Source organism: Pelobates fuscus, chromosome 12 (assembly GCF_036172605.1).
Source record: "Pelobates fuscus isolate aPelFus1 chromosome 12, aPelFus1.pri, whole genome shotgun sequence".
NCBI classification, from domain to species: Eukaryota; Metazoa; Chordata; class Amphibia; order Anura; family Pelobatidae; genus Pelobates; species Pelobates fuscus.
The window spans coordinates 120561876-120580866 of NC_086328.1; the positions used below are offsets into that span (position 1 = coordinate 120561876).

The following is an 18991-nucleotide window of genomic DNA, read 5'->3' on the forward strand; positions in this document are numbered from 1 at the left end:
TACATAAGTGAAACTAGCACACCTTATTTTATACACTTCCCAATGTTAATTTAGGGCTTGTTTTCCCTTTCTGTTTAAGCAACTACAAACACGTTCAAAGGGCTGGTTTCACGCAGTGAAAATATATCCAATTTATGGTCACTGCGTGTTTGGAATTAGCCGTAATAAGAAACTGAAGTTCTGTAGATCATGCAATGATGCTCTTTTAACAAGACAAGTGGAGAACTGTTCAAGGAAATTGATATACAAATTAATATACAAATTAATATACAAACTAAACATACCAGGATATTTCTAGCTTTTTCAATGGACTAGTATACTAGTATATCCTGGTGTATAGTCATGCTATGTGCACAGCTTCAGCTTGGAGTCAAGGATTCTGAAATGGAGCAGTCAGCAGGAATATCCCCAGAGTTTATCTTTCGCTTCCGTTCCCTGCACAGTATTAAAGGAAGTGGTATGTGCATTCTGCTAGCGCTCACCTTCTCCCCCAAGGAAAAGTGTGCCTGTCAGCACATTCTCACATGCGCGTACACTCAACCCATTTTAGTCCTGCGCAGACTCTCTGGCTGGTAGACTGAGAGAACTTGGGCTGAAAGGCGTGCGTATGGGCGAGCTCACCGCTCAAAATCAGAGGTCTGTCAATGAGAAGCCTGTGACAGGTCACTTCCCTTGGCCCACACTTGCCAGAGGGCAAGCAATGGCAGCAGAACGCGGATTTGCAACTTTTGTAATCAGTTTTTAGATATACCTTCAATTACAAAATGGAATAAAAGCATGCACGTTTTCATTAGGGTTAGCATTTTTATTTATCTTTTCCCGTTTAAGTTTTCCTTTAATTTACCTGTTTTACTCACAAGCTCACAGATTTTTGTGTGAATGGCTGCACTCGTGCATTCAGAGAGATCTGCGCCTTATTCTCGTTTCTAAAGAGGCAGATTATTTGTCCTGACTGGCATGTGAGATAAATGTCTTTGCTCTTCAATGTTTTCTTAAATTCCTTGATTCGCATAATGCCTATAGTCCGCTTGGTGACAATCCTAGAACACAAAGCTCTGTAGGCTCCCAGCTTCATATTGGCGAAGCATGATGGGAGTTGTAGTATTGAAACAGGAGGAGAGCTGCGTGCTAGCCAACCGTGCCCTCTATTACCCTTCTTAGTAATTTCTCCATGTAGATCTGCTCTGTTTGCTTATGTACACTCTGAATAACGTATAGATTTTTGCACTATATAATCAGGTTCTTTGCAAACAGGTTTATGATTCCCCGATCTGCACATTATTTGAAATATAATATCCTCATATACACTTAAGGTTACTGATTAACTACATATCTAAGGTGCCATTACATAAGTGAAAGTAGCACACCTTATTTTATACACTTCCCAATGTTAACTTAGGGCTTGTTTTCCCTTTCTGTATTAAGCAACTACAAACACGTTCAAAGGGCTGGTTTCACACAGTGAAAATACAGGGCCGCCATCAGGGGGTGACAACCATGATGGTTGTCACGGGCCCGGCGGTCCTGGGGGGCCCGGACTGCTTTGGCAGTCCTGGGCCCCACATTCCCACTCTAAATATAAAATTAGCGATAATCGCTATATATATGTGCAGCTGCGGGCCCCCCGGCTCCCTGTATTTGCAGAGGGGGCCCAGCAGACTGCAGCTGTACCTTACAGCTCTTCCCTCTCTCTAACTCCCGCGAGACGTGCGGCCGTCAGAGCGTTGCCACGGGTTACCATGGCAAAACTCCGCGCGGCACGCACGTCACACTCGCGGGAGTTAGAGAGAGGGATGAGGTGTAAGGTACAGCTGCAGTCTGCTGGGCCCCCTCTGCAAATACAGGGAGCCCACCGGACCACCAGGGATGGAATCTCCCCCCTCTCTGAACCAGGTAAGAAGCAGGGAGGAGGAAATAGCTTTTATTAGATTTATTGTGGGGGGGGAATTCTTAGTTTACATGCATACACTAGTCAACACACACACACACTCTGCATCCACTACACTAACACACACTCTGCATTCACTACACAAACACACACTCTGCATTCATTACACTGACACACACTCTGCATACACTACACTGACACACACTCTGCATTCACTACACTGACACACACTCTGCATTCACTACAGTAACACACACACTGCATCCACTTCACTGACACACACTCTGCATTCACTACACTAACACACTGCATCCACTACACTGATACACACTCTGCATTCACTACACTAACACACTGCATCCACTATACTGACACACACTCTGCATCCACTACACTGACACACACTCTGCATCCACTACACTAACACACACTCTGCATCCACTACACTAACACACACACTGCATCCACTTCACTGACACACACTCTGCATTCACTACACTAACACACTGCATCCACTACACTGATACACACTCTGCATTCACTACACTAACACAATGCATCCACTACACTGACATACACTCTGCATTAACTATACACACAGCATCCACTACACAAACATCCTGTATTCACCGTACACACACTACATCCACCACACATTCAAACACTCTGCATTCACTATACAGAGACACTGCGTCTAATACACACACTACTACATCCACTAAACACATTGCATCTAGTACACACAAACACCACATCCACTACACAAACACAACCTACATCACTGTACACACACACTACATCCACTACTCAAACACACTCTGCGTTCACTAAACACACTGCATCTGCTACACAAACACACACTCTGCATTCACTGCACAAACAGTATCTAATACACACAAACACTACATCCATTACACACATTCTAATTCACTTCCACTAAACACACCACATTCAGTCGTGCATCATTGACAGCAGAGTTCTGTGGGCAGACTCCTGGGCGGTCCAGGGGGGGGGGGGGGGGGGAGTTTGGGCAGACCTTGTGCTTTGTCAGGGGCCCCAAAATTTCTGATGGCAGCCCTGTGAAAATATATCCAATTTATGGTCACTGCGTGTTTGGAATTAGCCGTATTAAGAAATTGAAGTTCTGTAGATCATGCAATGATGCTCTTTTAACAAGACAAGTGGAGAACTGTTCAAGGAAATTGATATACAAATTAATATACAAACTAAACATACCAGGATATTTCTAGCTTTTTAAATGGACTAGTATACTAGTATATCCTGGTGTATAGTCATGCTATGTGCACAGCTTCAGCTTGGAGCCAAGGATTCTGAAATGGAGCAGTCAGCAGGAACATTATTTTGGTTTCCATAGCAATTGCTCGAGTTTTAGATAATTTGCTCAGTTAAGAATGGGAACAGTTACGCCAAACAGAACAATAGGCTACACAGGTTGGGGGAGACAAAACAAAAAACCCGAACACCATAACACTATTGAAATGCTTCATAAATACAGAAGGGGAGAAGAACGAGCACAATAAATAGCAGGAGTCCTCCACGGTGATAGTCCACAAAATATTGAACACAGAAATTTTATTATTTATAAAACATCAACACATTTTGTTAGATTGTATATTAGGTGGGCTAACAAACATGTAGTTGAAACAAAACATGTTGGTCACACAGGATCAGAAGGTTGTGGAGAGGAGGAATCTTCAGAAAAAGAGACACGGAAAAGGCGGTGGTTTAGGCATAAAGACGATCACAATTACGCCAAATCTCCTAGACTGAGCTTAGAAAGGGTGTGATGAAGAAGTTGATGTTCAACATTGTTGAAAGCAGTGGAACGATCAAGAAGAATTAGAAGGGAGTTAGTGACTCTTGGATTTTGCAGCAATTAAATAATTGGACTCTTTGGCCAAACCTGTTTCGACAAAGTGATGAATGCAGAAATCAGAATGAAGAGAGACAAGCCAAGAGTTAGGTTCAAGGAAGTTAGTAAAGTCCTAAACACACAACTCTCTCAAGGATCTAGGAGTCAAATCATAGTAGGTGTGGAGGGTGGTAGATGCACACTTGAAAGGAGCAGGAAAGACAGCAGAGGAGCGAGACTGAATATTTTAGCAAGAGGTAGACCAAGAGATGGGACAGCGTACGAATAAAATTTAACAGAATACGGGCAAGGGAACAGGTGGATGGACAATTGGATAGAAGCAGAGTAGAAACTTCTTCTTGTGTAGTGGGTTTGGGTGAGTTTAGCATAGAGGTGGGAGGGAACTGGGGGTAGCAAGGAGCAGAAAAAGGAGTGTTAGGATATGTTGCCTAATTTTAAGAATCTCTGTGTTGTGAGCTGCAAAGTTTGGAGTGGTTTGGTTAGTAGGAGGGGGTTCTACATTGGAGAGTAGTAACATAATTAAATTAACTCAATTAATTCATCATATTTCTTTAAGGCCTCAAAGTCACATAATTCTATTGGTTGTACCCTGAATGAACAAGTACACAAAGATGTATATTGGAATACTTTGTGTGAAACGTAGACGGCAGGGTTAATTCCAGTAGAGGCTTTCTGAATGTAATAATAACAGCTCTCCATATATTATAATGCAATCCTAGGCACGAAATACAGTAATCCAACCTAGCATTGTACTTACGTCTGTTTAATAACGCATTAACCAAATTAATTAAGCATATTTGCTCAGTGGAAACAAACACTGGTTTTGGAACAAGTTTTTTAGGCTCTGTTATCTAAATAGCGTTAACAGTGTGAATGAATATCTCCCCCAAAAAAACAACAACTGACTTAAGCTACAAACATAGGATTGTCAAGTGATCACTATCCAGCTGTTGTAAAACAACAATTCCTATCATGCCTTGCAAGCTTTGTGATAGAATTTATCTTGATTCCAAGGCTCAAGCTTATAGGTGTCATATAATGATATCCTGTATTAAAATTGGCTAACTTGGAATCAGGATTGATTGCTTGATGCTTGAACAACACTTAAGACCATATATGTCTAAGTCCCGGGAGCAGAGAGCCCCCACCCAAGATGTCTCTACTCTAATCTTGTTGTTCTCTCTTACCCAGAAACGTATTTGTTATGTATACATGGCGCTCATTCCTATGTCTTATCCTATGTCCTATTCCTATGTCTTATCTGTATTCCCTTGCTATTTTTGTTCTAAGAGTATTTGCACGTAAGCACTTACTTTTTAAATGTATAAAACCCAGCTGATGAATAAAAAACGTCAGAGGCTTATTTTGAATACCAACAGGTGTCTGGTGTCTAATTCTTGCTTCTCCGAGTGCACTTGTAACAACAATTTGGGTTTCCTCTGAATATAACAAAGATCAACATTCTGATCCACAACAATTTGGTGCCGAAACCCGGGATCAGACGAATCCAGTTCATCCGGACCCAGAAGGGTTGGCTCGGAGCCCAGACGGTTAATCAGCTGCAGCGGGTAAGAAAAAGCTTTTATTTTTCTACCTATAAATGATTTAGACTCTCTGGTGCTCTTTGAGACCCCGGTCCGGGTGGGTAAGGATTTTAAAAACGTCTGATCTAAAGAACTTGTTTTCTGTGGTATTATGGTTATATTCAGGTGGAGGTTGTGTTATGTCTTGTGAAAGGAATCTTGAGATAGTGGAATAGAACTGTGGGTTGTAAGTTATTTTTATTGTTTGCCTTGTCATTTGTTTTATAATTTGAGTTAGAATCCTCCAAGGGCAGATCTCCTGATCTGTGTTTAGAAGACAGAACTGTGAAAATTCCACTGCAGCGGTCATAAGTGTTTAAATACACTGTTATTGTACAGTTTGTCTTGTGTAAGGAAGTAATTAACCCTTACAAGTTTTAAGATGGGTAGCTCTGAAAGTACCCAAGGGGGATTTACGGCTTTGACTATTGTCAAGCATCACAAAGGACAAGGAGCAATTAAGAATGTTAAGAGGTTACTTAAGAAAGCTGGCATGCCCTCAGAGGGCACTCTAGACCCACATATATGGAGTGAATTTATGGCAAATTACAGAGGTTGGTTAGAAGATAATAACTTAGTAGAAGTTGCACAAAAATGGCATGATACTGCTGTTGAATTAACTAAATGTGGTTGTAGAGAAACCACCAGGAAAAGTGTACCATATTATCAATGTTTTGGACCTCTAGGGTCCCAGAGTAGGCAGGATCCTGGGAAAAATCTTGTAAACCCACCCCTTTACCAGGATAATGCAGGGACTCCTTTGGTCCCTAAAGGCCAGGCGATTTCCCTTTTACGGAGATCAAAACCTCTCTTTCCAGTAATATTACGCAGTGGGACTTCATATGGTCCCCTAGCAGCCCCTGTAAGACCTATGGGTTCATTAGAGCAGGCAGATAGCCCAGACTTAAAGGAACCCCTAGTTGCCCCCATAGACACCCCAGTGGGGCCATTAGCTCCACAATTTTCTACTCCAATGATACCCAAAGTTGAGAGCATGTACCATGAGAACAGACAGCCGAGCTCAAGTATCAAATACTGGGAAGAATATAAGCCCTGGACACCCAGTGAACAACTGGCAATAATACAGCAGCTGGCAGATGTTGAAAAGGCCCCCTTAGCTCTAGTTCAGTCTCTATCCACAATTCAAGCTACTTACCAGTGTACTTGGATGGATTTAAAACAGATTGTGGCACTAAAAGCTGGCCCCATTTTGGCTAGAATAATTGCTAAATATACTGATGCCCATGAAGATAACCTCAGAAAAAGCAACATGCAAACAGATGAATGGTTTAGAACCAAGTCTGCATCTGGAGCATGCTATGTCACTGCAATAAGAGAATGGGCTAAGGTAAAGACAGAGGAACTAGCCCATAAATTAGGAGATATATTACAAGGGAAAGATGAACCTGTAGAAACATTTTTCACCAGACTACAGATGGCTTGGGAGGCATTGGGTTACACAGATATTGAAACCACTTCGACCAGACTGCTTATTAACTGCTTCATGGATGGTATCCACATACCCATAAGGACTGGTCTCCAAAATGCTAGACCTGAGTGGAGAAGTTTAACCTATGGTGATCTGGTGAAGGTGGCTAGGGGAGTGGAAGCTAATCTAAATACTAGAAAGAGGAGCACACCTCTAATGGCTGTAACTGTCCCTAGAGCTGACGGAGACAGAAGGCAGGTAGAATGCTGGAATTGTGGCAGGAAAGGACACATTAAACGTAACTGCAAGTGTCCTCCTAAAAATAGAAAACCCCAGGATTCTAATGATAACTCCCAAGACAGCCAACCACCTCCACCACCTCCCCCTCCCCAATAGGAAATTGGCAAACCAGTGTCCCTACATATTATAAATATCCCTGACTCTGCAGGACCCTCACCCATTTTCGATGTTACACTACCTGGGGGCCGAATAGTCCCTTTCCTGTTGGACACTGGCGCTGCTAAATCGATGTTACAGGAAAAATATGTGTTCCCGTATGAGAAATCTAATGATGTATTATCATGTGTAGGGGTGGATGGTATCGAAAATGACATTCCCCTTACCCACAAGCTGAAATTGAAGCTACACGACTCTACTGCCCTTGTGACAAGGCTACTTGTCAGCCCTAATGCCCCTGTTAATCTACTAGGCAGTGATATACTGTCTGCTCTTAGTGCAAATATCCAGTATAGCCCCACTGGAAAAGTAACATTGTCTGTGCCTTTAGAGGACAAACAAATGATATCTCTTTCAAATGTTCTGGCAACTCTCACTATGCCCAGCCATGTGCCAGAACCTACCATTGACTTGTCCTCAGTCCCTGATTCCTTATGGGCTACAGGGAAGACAGATACAGGCAGACTCTCTGTGCCCCCAGTCAAAGTGAATCTCCTGCCCGGAGCCAAACCTCCATACCAAAAACAATACCCCCTAAGCCCAGCACAGGAAGATGCTATTTCGCAATCTGTGCAAGAGTTTCTGCAGGCAGGGGTAGTTGTCCAGACCACCTCCCCTTGTAACACACCATTGTACCCAATTAAGAAAAAGCAAGAGAAAGGTAAACCTGTGGTTTACCGTATGGTACATGATTTGAGGGCAATTAATGCTGTAACTGAACTGATTGCCCCTAATGTTCCCAACCCACACTCCTTGTTGGCACAAATACCACCTTCCTCTAAGGTATTTACTGTTATTGACTTGGCAAATGCATTTTTCAGTGTCCCCCTGGATCCCGACAGTCAGTTTTTATTTGCATTTACACATAAACACAAACAGTACACTTGGACAGTATTGCCACAGGGCGCACAAAACTCACCCACTATGTACAGCATGGCAATGGCCCAGATTCTTGAAGAATGGGAGAGGCCAAATAATGTAATTTTATTGCAGTATATCGATGACCTACTCCTGTGTTGCGATAATATGGAATCTTGTATTGTAAACACCCTCTCCTTGCTGAAATTCCTGGCAAAAGCAGGCTGTAAAGCGTCAAAAACGAAACTGCAAGCTTGTGTAGAGAAAGTTATTTTCCTAGGACATTGCATTTCCCAGGGCATAAAACATCTCACAGAGAGTAGAAAGACTGCAGTTCAAAATATTAAACCCCCCCGCAGCTTAGCCCAGCTTCGCACGTATCTCGGTTTGATATCTTACTGTCGTCCTTGGCTGCGTTCAGTAGCTATCTACATGCAACCACTGTATGATTGTCTTGCCAACGAAAACAAACCATTTAAATTAAACCATGCGGCAGAAAATGCCTTCTATACACTTAAGATACTGGTAACGTCAGCTCCAGCACTGGGTCTCCCAGATTACAGAAAGAATTTTAACCTGTTCTGTACTGAGCAATCAGGTTATGCTACATCTGTCCTTACACAGGACCATGGTGGTAAACAAAGACCAATAGCTTACTACTCCACCAGATTGGACCCTGTTGCCAGGGGTGCCCCCTCATGTGTTAGGGCAGTGGCGGCTGTTACTGCCCTCCTGGACAAAGCCACTGATATTGTTTTAGATAATCCGGTGACCATATACACACCACATGATATCAACAGCATACTGTCACAAGTTCAACCAAAACACATACATACTGCAAGGCATCTCAGAATGCAATGTGCCTTGCTTATGCCACCTAATGTTACTCTTAAAAGGTGTATGGTAATAAATCCATCTACATTACTTCCCCTGGATTTAAAAGAGGGGAGTGGGAATGGTACTTGTACTTCTGATCTTTTTGTAAATTCACTTTCACCAGATGAGTTAGCTGATGCCCAGGTACCCCATGATTGTGCAGCACTAATGGCACAAGAAACAGCAGGTTTTTTGCATGTAACTGATTCTCCATTATCTAATGCAGATTTTGAGTTTTTTGTAGATGGTTCCAGATATGCTGATGAGAAGGGTAATTTCCACACTGGATATGCTGTAGTCTCTGCACATGAGATAATAAAAGCTGAACCACTCGCTCCTCACTGCTCTGCACAGGAGGCAGAGCTGAAGGCACTCGCTGAAGCGTGTAAAATGGCTTCTGGTAAGACTGCTAATATTTTTACAGACTCTCGCTATGCTTTTGGTATAGCGCATGATTTTGGCCCTATTTGGCGGGCTCGTGATTTTCTCACCTCAGCAGGAACTCCAATCAAGAATTCTGAAGCCGTGAGTGCACTTATGGACGCTATCCTGTTACCCACTCAAGTAGGCATCATCAAGGTGGCAGCTCACGTGAAGATCACAGATGAAATTTCAAGAGGAAACCACAGAGCAGACGAAGCTGCCAAGCAAGCAGCAATTCAAGTTCATCCCTCTAAAGGTAAAACCTTCCTACAAGTTGTTCTTACAGATGACGCCGTTGACTACAATATACTGTTGAGCTTACAAAGACAGGCAAGCAAGGAAGAACATGACCTCTGGAGGAAACAAGATGCAGAACCTGATGATGACAAAATGTGGAGAAAAGGTAAAAGACTGTGTTTGCCACGAGTATTGTACCCCATGATGGCCCAGATTGCCCATGGACCTACACATCTATCCAAGATGCACATGAACAGCTTAGTAAACACCCATTGGGTAGCACCCGGATTTACTGTTGTAGCAGCTAAACACACCCAAGCTTGCATGATTTGTGCTAGAAACAATCCAGGACAGGCTGTCAAAACACCGAGTAAGCACACACCAAGGCCACTTTACCCGTTTCAAAGACTGCAGATAGACTAAGGTAGGAGTGTATGAATATGTGTTGGTGTGCATTGATCTCTTTTCAGGTTGGCCAGAGGCCTACCCAGTGTCGAAAGCCACAACAAAGATAACAGCGAGTAAGCTTCTGAAGGAACTGGTATGTAGATATGGAGTACCTGAAGTGATTGAAAGTGACAGAGGTAGCCATTTCACTGGGGAAATAATGCAAGAAATTATGAAAGCCTTAGGGATCAGTCAGGCCTTCCACACCCCTTATCACCCCCAGAGTAGTGGGAAAGTAGAAAGGGCAAATGGCACCTTAAAGAACAAGATTGCAAAAGCCATGCAAGACACAGGGAAGCCCTGGACTGAATGCCTTCCCCTAGCACTCTTTTCTATGAGATTCACCCCCAATTCCAGACATGGCCTATCCCCTTTTGAGATCCTGTTTGGATGTGCCCCAAAGACAGGCCTCTATTTTCCCCAAACCCTCCAGATGCAGCATGGTAGTATGACTGCCTATGTTCAGGCCCTACACCAAAGATTAGACAAGGTGCATAAACAAGTCTTTGATTCTATTCCAGATCCAGACTCTGACTCTGCAACTCACAAACTGCAGCCTGGTGATTGGGTGGTGATAAAGAGGCATGTGAGGAAAGGACTTGAACCACGCTTTGACGGTCCATTCCAAGTGCTCTTGACTACGGCTACCTCGGTAAAACTAGAAGGAAAAGCCACGTGGATACACGCCAGTCACTGTAAACAAGTCACTCCGACTGATCCACCAACATGAAGCTGTTCATATCCTTTACCATATTATGCTCTGTTCAGATATGCTACTCTGACTTGAGACCAGAAAATAATAATGCATGGCAGGAAAATATATGGTTGCAGATAGCAAAGGCTTTCAATTTAACCTCCTTTTGCCTCAACCCTCTCCTTAGTACTGAAAACGCCATAGAATCTTGTCTTATAGCTGTCCCCACACCAATCTCACTGTTGAGGAAGTACCTACATACCCATAGACCCCATAAATCTCTACAACTATATTCTTATGCCTTCAAACCACTGGTAGGCATGCCCCCCCTATCCCTGAAGACAATTAATGTGACAGGCGCTGAACTATGTTGGTCTTTTTCATGTAATTGTTCAAGAGACCCTAATACTGAATCCCTGTTTGCCCCACATGGTGGAAAAATACCACGAATTGTAGAGCCCTGAGCACCACTATGAATTGTACCAAAACTCACCAAGTTATGAGTTACCACTACAATGTCTATCTTCCTAAAGGATGGACTTTCTCCTGTGGAAATATTACTTATGCTTATGTCCCAGGTAACATTACAGGAGGTCCCTGTGCAATTTCTCGACTAACCATGACCATGTTTTCCAAATCTGACCTGATCACTAAAACCACCCAGCTACACAAACTGCTGAGAGACAGGAGAGATGTTAAAAACAACCTTACTTCTGATTGTAACTCTGAAATCACTCTCTTATCCAAAGCCGAATACTCTGCCCTAGCGTACACCTTGGTAGGAGTCCCAGGCTTAGCACTGTATAATACCCGAGTAGTTAATGCTGTAGCCTGTTCCCTTGCAAAAGGTTTAAATGCCACTTCACAGGCCCTAGAAGAGCTACTTATGGACAACCAGGCAAATAAGAAGGCAATCCTTGAGAATAGAGCAGCCATTGACTACTTACTAATGAAACATGACTTAGGATGTGAAGCTATTGAAGGTATGTGCTGTTTTAACCTATCTGACCATGGCACTATGATCCATAAACATATAAAAGATTTACATGACTTAGTACAGGATATCAAACAAGATAACGGCTTCTTTGAGGATTGGGATTGGACATTTGGGCTAGGAACATGGTTGACTTTACTAATTAAGAAAATTTTGTACTTTTTGCTATTAGCTATATTTGTCATTATGGCTATTTTTCTAACCTTTAGATTTTTTTTCATGTCTACTAACCTCTCTATGTAAAAGCAAACCTACTGTTGGTCGTACCTTAACTTACATTCCAGCTCCGACCTCGGAAAGGTTTTATGATGTTACCTCGCCTAACAAATGAAGGAATTCTCCTCCGCTGATTCTGGTGGTCGCTCAGTCCAAGGGAACCGTGGTGAAGCAATAAATGAAAGTCCCACAGGCTTTGGCTAGCAGGCCTGGATATACCTTGGACATTTGGGTGACCCTTGGATCAAAAGAGGGGATTGTGATAGAATTTATCTTGATTCCAAGGCTCAAGCTTATAGGTGTCATATAATGATATCCTGTATTAAAATTGGCTAACTTGGAATCAGGATTGATTGCTTGATGCTTGAACAACACTTAAGACCATATATGTCTAAGTCCCGGGAGCAGAGAGCCCCCACCCAAGATGTCTCTACTCTAATCTTGTTGTTCTCTCTTACCCAGAAACGTATTTGTTATGTATACATGGCGCTCATTCCTATGTCTTATCCTATGTCCTATTCCTATGTCTTATCTGTATTCCCTTGCTATTTTTGTTCTAAGAGTATTTGCACGTAAGCACTTACTTTTTAAATGTATAAAACCCAGCTGATGAATAAAAAACGTCAGAGGCTTATTTTGAATACCAACAGGTGTCTGGTGTCTAATTCTTGCTTCTCCGAGTGCACTTGTAACAACAATTTGGGTTTCCTCTGAATATAACAAAGATCAACATTCTGATCCACAACAGCTTAGAGTGAATAATTATATAAATAAAACAGATACCAGTGAGTCATGAAGCCCTTATGTAGAGCAATATTATACAGGAAGAAATTATGTTATTCACAGCAGTCTGTACTGTAGTTCCAACAGCCTTGTATTGAACAGGCAAAGCATCATGGGATTTGTTGTCCTCCAGCAAACATGGAGTATTGGGTTTACCTTTTGGCTAAACCTGGTTGAGATCAATGAACACATGATGTTTAAAATTGGTTGGCTGTATCCTTCATTTGTGACTTCACCATGATGTCTCACGTACAAAATGTGCAACTTTAATAATTATGAATTAAAATTCATAGCACGTTAGTTGGCACCTACCGCCACCAAAATGGGGCAAAGCATAAACAAAGCAAATTAGGCCCGACTATAAATTTAACTCCAGAACAGCTCAATACATTGGCTATGTGTTGGTGTAGCGGCTATAGTCACTTAACCCGTCCAACCTTTAATTTTCTGCCTAGACAAACGATTTTGTCTTTGAAACTTATACTTATACTATAATTTACTGATTTATTGTGTTTAGTTGCTTAATTCTTCTTTGTGTTATATTGTGTTCTCTTTGATCTTGTGAAATGATGAATCGAGGGAAAGTTATTGAAATGTTTGGCAAAGAAAAATAAAAAGCAGCACTTCTCTGGCTTTTATAAAAGATGCAAAGCATAAATAAGCCTTAGGTTATTCAGACATGCATTTTGTGACAGGCCGGTGTATGGCTTGTTGGGTCCTGCCTACACAGTGAATTGTAAATGAAATTAATTGCAATGTATGCAAAAAGTGTTGATTTGGAAGTATTTGTCAGCTGAGCTATAATCCCTGCTTGCCAATTTTAGCCCGAATATTGCAGTTAGGGTTCAACACAATTAACTGTCTACCCTTCTGGCTTAACTGCAAACTGAAAATTTCAGGATTTGTAAGGGAATGGTGAACATTGAGCTAAAATAGTCAGACTTTAAAAAAGTTATAAAATATATAATTCCATGTTGGCGATTTTACTCTAGAGAGTGCAAGTCTTTGTTCCCTGAACAGTAAATTGTGATTTGAACAAGAGGCTGGAGATGAGAACAGGTAGGATATTTTTCCAGTTTGCCTAATTTGCTCAAATATGTTGAGTTACTTGATCAATTCCCCAAAGCTCTTAGTTTCCTGTCAGAGTTACTTACTAAAGCAAGAATTATCAACTTTTAGGCCAATATAGACATTCTAAAACTGTACCCTAAGTGGTTAGCTAAGTAAATATAGTGAAAAAGGATCAGAAACTGTAGGCAAAAAAAACGGGAAAATATCTGAACAACAGAAACATTTTTTTCAATGTTGTTATATTGGCTTAAAACAGGGGTAGGCAGCCTTCGGCACGCCAGATGTTGCGAATTACCTCTCCCATAATGCTCTCAAAGTATTATGGGAGATGTAGTCCACACAACATCTGGAGTGTTGAAGGTTGCCTACCTCTGGCCTAGAATGTAAACTGGTCTGGGTTTTGATGGGAAAAGCACTCTGCACAAGAGCGGCCCTGTGTGGGACCAGCCAGACATGCCCCTTCTTCCTCCCACCTCCTCTTCAGACAGGATCAAACATTTTGGGCATTGTCCAGTAACAAAGGGGGTGACAATGGCATAAATCAGCCCACCCACCCCTGATCCAATTTCATAACTCCCATTTGTGGGACGTATGTATATATTTTAATTACAATAACAGTAATTATCTGAGTTTAAAGGGGATTGCTTATTAACATTATGTTTACTTGTCCCCTATGTTTAACAAATATGTATTTGTAAGGTGTAAAAATAAAAGTAGATGCAGAATTCCACAACTCACGATCTCGCTACTGGGCGCCTCCATCTTAGCTCCCTGTCAGTCATTGTTATAAACAGTCGCCATAGAGAAAGCAAACAGAGAAAACGAGAAATGAAACAAATGGTGTAATATGAGCTCTGGCTGTGCCTGGGTTAAACTGGCTCATAATGTCATTTGCTAAATCTTTAAACGTAAAAGAAAATTGAGTTTTTCATGAGAAAAGGTTAATATGAGTTATAGGTGATTTTCTTGTGTGTGTTATTCAATGGTTTATTTGCAAAGTGATGGTTCTTCCTTAATTCAGTACCAGATATAAACCAATATAAACATTTTTATTACCGCTCAGAATAGGAGATTATTTTCTTCCATACAGGTTCATTCAATCGTTTGTGAATCGATTGGAAAGGAATTCAAAATTAATTAAGGCAAATCTTAAATATTTGGCCATAGTCGTCAAAATAGATGAATTCTTCATGCCAGCTATGGCTTCAGTCTGGCTTATTTTGACCTAAAATCAAAATTCACTTTGATTTCACTTTGAATTCTTGACAATTCATACTATAATCGTTTCAAAATGAAACATTTCTGATAGATAATTTAAACTGCGACTTCTCTGATGTTTGTATGCTTGGTGAAACTGCTATCCTTCCAAATTCTAGAATTAAAATGTCAACGCTATACACAGAATTACTCACCAGAGAACTAAACACAAAATGTCAGGTTTTAGGGTGAAATATTCAAACTGGTAAAAAAAAAAAAAAAAAAAGCCATTTTTACCTAAAATGTTAAATATACTGATTTAGCGAATGTTTGAGACCAGAATTAATCTCAAAGCACCTTGTTCTCAAATCTTTTTTCATTTATCATTTGTTTAAGAACCAAGTTACAACTTGAATCTGAATTGTATTATAAGCTTGATATCCCGTGTTTACTCGGCTCTAATGCCCCATCGAATCTAATGCGCATCTCAATTTTTTAAACCTGGAAGCTGAAAAATGCAAAGTACATTTATACAAGAAAATGCTACTATACAACTCTGTGCTACAATGAAAATGTTTATATTTGAGGGTATTTCAATTTTAGTGTTATATGTTAAGTCTATTCGTGAGTGAATACACAGGAATGAAATTTGCCGGAAAAGTTCAAATTTTGCCCCGAATGTAATGCGCCATCGAATCTAATGCGCATTAAAATTTTGGAAACTTTATTACAGTACGTACGGTAATACCATAGGATTGAATACGGCAGGTGAAATTGTATACAATACATAAACATACATATTTGCACATAATGCATACTTTAATCTATGTAAATTTATATTATCAATGCAAACAATAATCTGCCTAGTAAACATAATCAGTAAAAAAGGTTCAATGAGTTAATTTAGGGACAGTGACTTGTAGTAAAAATGAAAATATCAGTTTGCAGAAAAATTACTGTTTTGTTATTTTGTTATTAACCGTGCAAATTTACATTTGAAACTCGTTATAGTTCACTGTTTAGTTAATAAGTCCAATAGTAAGTCGCGCAATACAGCAGTTATTTGCTTATTGATTTATGTTAGCCAATAAAGTTTATTTCTACCCTATAACTTTTCATTAAAAAAATGATAAACTTTTCTCTACCTGAGCTTTAAAACGTGTCTTTCAACCAGCTTGTGCACGAATAACCTGTTGCAAATAACTTCCTTTTTATAAAACACTTTTGTAAACAGTTTTATTATGCTATGTAGCCACGAGCGAATTCTAAACTATTCTAAAAACTTTCTGATTATTTACTGTACGAGCTGCATTAGTTTCACTTTGCGTAAGTTTGCCTTTTAAGAAAAGCCATCCATATGATATCTGACAGCTTTGTTGTCCACATCGTATAATCTGAAATGTCACATTACTGGTATATTATTTCTATGGGTCTAATCCACTAAACAGCAAGTTGTGTTTACCTTTTTTTTTTTTTACTAGTGACTTGTTAAATCGAAATTAAAAGGGTGGGGGGAATAAAACTCGGAATCCCCTGAATTGGACTTTTTTTTTTATTTCTCATGAAAAAAACATGTTTGGAGTCACCTGTTAAAAAATGCATCTCCATGTATACATTGCATCAGAGAAATAAATACTGAAGCTATTTTTCTGAAAATGTTCTCCATGCCATTGGCATAGCAGTAAAATGTAGAAATATGGCTCCACACATGATATATGCTCATGCATCGTTCTTGCCTACATTGGAAGTGGTAGGATTATACAATTCCTGTGCTAATTTGGGATACCTCATGTGTTATTTGGGGGAGGGACGTGTGCGGTCAACCTTGTCCATATCCTAATCCCTGCGCAACCGTCTTCCATCAGCAATGTCATCTTACAGCTGGATGAAACAAATATAGCGTACTGCATCTTTATATATAAACACTATTACAATGTATTCTTTAACTGTATACGTGCCTTGATGTGTACTCTCCATTTACATGATTTTAGATAACAGGTTCACTTTAATTTTTGACAGGAGAATACACACATATCATGTTACCGTCCCTTTAATTATGCTATCACAATCTGTTTGAAGGATAGCCGGTCCCATAATGTAGTTTCAAAAAACTAAAACATGCTTCCTTTTCTAAGATAGATTATCGTCTCTCCAAGTTTAAAGCATCAAGTCAGTTCTTCACACTTTTTAAGGGTCAAGATTATTTTTGGGTGTCGTAAGCATTATCCCCATTCTGGATGCAATTTCTACAGCAAATACAATGTTTCTGAGAGGCGTCCATTCATTGTGCGTTACAAGTTTTAAAATGCCACCCAACTTGCAAAGTATAAACCAAACTATTTAAACTGTAAAAATGTATACATCAAGTTGTTGACCAATTCACGGCAACACATTTTTAGCCATAAGACCCCACCATATGCTATTCAAAATATCACCATCCAATATTTCTGAATGCTATCTCCTGATTTGGCAAGTGCTACACATTTACTTCTCCTTTTAAACAGGCATGGCTCGCTTTAGATTTTATGCATTAGTGAACTGAAATTGCAAAAGTCAAGTTAAAAAAACCAACTTGTGAACATAACTCATCTGGAGTTTTTTTTTTTTTTTTTTTCAAATTGTAGCCTAGATTTTGCAATTTTAATTTTAGTTAATTGCAATACAGTTCATTCAACAAGTACCCCAATCATCAACTGCTTCTACAAAGTACAATTAACATCTGCAACGTTAGATACTAAGGTAAGAATTCAAAGTGAATTTAAATGTTAAACTTAACGTCAAAATAGGTCAAATGTTATAACTCTCTGTGTGAGCAATCCTTTTAGTTAAGCTACTCTGGCCTTAAATTTAAAAATTCACTTTGAATTCACACTGAATTTTCACATTGGTAAATAACCGTGTTGAAATTGAGATGTGGTGATGTACCCCACAGCACCTTTAGAAACACTCCACTTGCCACCTCTGTCTCTGTCTCACCCTGAGCTATATCCGTTTAACAGTCCTTAGACAAAATATCCATAGGGTTATTGCTGTGACTTGATGATTGTCAGCAAAGAATGACACTTACCTGGTTCAGGTGGTTATATACTGAGTCCTTCAGGAATGGAATACTCGGCTTACAGGAGAATTACAAACACTTGCAAAATAGCAACACGCATACACAGACACACTCAGTGACTACATGATATGAATAACGTTGTTAAATATTTGTGTCAGGCAATGAGCAGTAGAAATTAATCAGCCAATCAGGGATTTTCCCTTTGTAACTTCCTTTTATTTGTGCTGCTGTCGTAGCAAAATAAAACAGGATCACAATGATTTGCACTTGGCACTAGAAAGTGACACAAACAGGTCTAACCAGGTGATGGGGTGTAGTGATACGGTGTGAATGGGTGAGAAGGGGGGGGCACACTTTACCTTTCTTGTTAATCCTAAATTAAAGCACCTATGAAAGGTCTTTTATATAAACAGACACATGGTTCTCTGTTACACATTGAACCAAGGTTAAATTTTAAACACCTGTGTGTACAAAATACTTTTCTTTAGATTTTCAGCTGTATCGACCATACACCCGGTGTTCATCTCTTTTGTTGACATTCTCTGCAAACTCTTCGGCGAATGCATTATGGGGTAACCAAAAGGTTAAATTTAGAAAATATAAAAAATAAGTGTATAAGTGTTTTTCTTTTATCACCAATGTTGCACAATTGTCTATATCTTTTTTTTTTTTTATCTGTACAGATAGATAAGAACATTCTAACAGGGTTATTCACTTGAGCGAAAATTAAATGTGTATTTCAAATTTAAAGGGACACTTTAGGCACCCAGACCACCTCAGCTCATTGAAGTGGTCTGGGTGCTCTGTCCCTGTCCCCTTAATGCTACAATGTTAATTATTGCAGTTTCTGAGAAACGGACTCAACCAGCATCCGCATTAGTGCCACT

General features: G+C 40.2%; 1 protein-coding gene across 1 annotated transcript in view; it reads right to left on the bottom strand.

Annotated features, from left to right (window-relative positions):
* EHF (ETS homologous factor) overlaps nucleotides 1-18232 on the bottom strand; it is a 54980-nt gene extending 36748 nt beyond the window's left edge. The window contains exon 1 of the mRNA XM_063437895.1: nucleotides 18114-18232. The gene's annotated coding sequence lies outside the window, so the exon portion shown is untranslated. The remainder of the gene's footprint in view (nucleotides 1-18113) is intronic.
* Between the last annotated feature and the right edge of the window lie 759 nt (nucleotides 18233-18991).